This window comes from Cherax quadricarinatus, chromosome 25 (genome assembly GCF_038502225.1).
Source record: "Cherax quadricarinatus isolate ZL_2023a chromosome 25, ASM3850222v1, whole genome shotgun sequence".
Classification (NCBI taxonomy): domain Eukaryota; kingdom Metazoa; phylum Arthropoda; class Malacostraca; order Decapoda; family Parastacidae; genus Cherax; species Cherax quadricarinatus.
In genome coordinates, this window is record NC_091316.1 from 30343247 (window position 1) to 30344498 (window position 1252).

Consider the following 1252-nt stretch of genomic DNA (forward strand, 5'->3'; position numbering starts at 1 on the left):
CGACTTATCTTGTTCACACACCTGCGTGCACGAGACCACTTATCTTGTTCACGCACCCGCGTGCAGGAGACCAGTTATCTTGTTCACGCTCCCGCGTGCACGAGACGACTTATCTTGTTCACACACCCGCGTGCACGAGACGACTTATCTTGTTCACACACCCGCGTGCACGAGACCACTTATCTTGTTCACTCACCCGCGTGCACGAGACGACTTATTTTGTTCACACACCCGCGTGCACGAGACCACTTATCTTGTTCACACACCCGCGTGCACGAGACGACTTATCTTGTTCACACACCCGCGTGCACGAGACCACTTGTTCACGCACCCGCGTGCACGAGACGACTTATCTTGTTCACACACCTGCGTGCACGAGACCACTTATCTTGTTCACGCACCCGCGTGCACGAGACGACTTATCTTGTTCACACACCCGCGTGCACGAGACCACTTATCTTGTTCACGTACCCGCGTGCACGAGACCACTTATCTTGTTCACACACCCGCGTGCACGAGACGACTTATCTTGTTCACACACCTGCGTGCACGAGACCACTTATCTTGTTCACGCACCCGCGTGCAGGAGACCAGTTATCTTGTTCACGCTCCCGCGTGCACGAGACGACTTATCTTGTTCACACACCCGCGTGCACGAGACGACTTATCTTGTTCACACACCCGCGTGCACGAGACCACTTATCTTGTTCACGCACCCGCGTGCACGAGACCACTTATCTTGTTCACACACCCGCGTGCACGAGACCACTTATCTTGTTCACACACCCGCGTGCACGAGACGACTTATCTTGTTCACACACCCGCGTGCACGAGACCACTTGTTCACGCACCCGCGTGCACGAGACGACTTATCTTGTTCACACACCTGCGTGCACGAGACCACTTATCTTGTTCACGCACCCGCGTGCACGAGACCACTTATCTTGTTCACGCACCCGCGTGCACGAGACGACTTATCTTGTTCACACACCTGCGTGCACGAGACGACTTATCTTGTTCACGCACCCGCGTGCACGAGACCACTTATCTTTTTCAAACACCCGCGTGCACGAGACGACTTATCTTGTTCACACACCCGCGTGCACGAGACGACTTATCTTGTTCACACACCCGCGTGCACGAGACCACTTATCTTGTTCACACACCCGCGTGTAAAAGGTGACTCATATACTTGTATTTCACGGTGTTCCTAAAGGGAGTTAACAACCATTGGCCCCACACATCAATACGG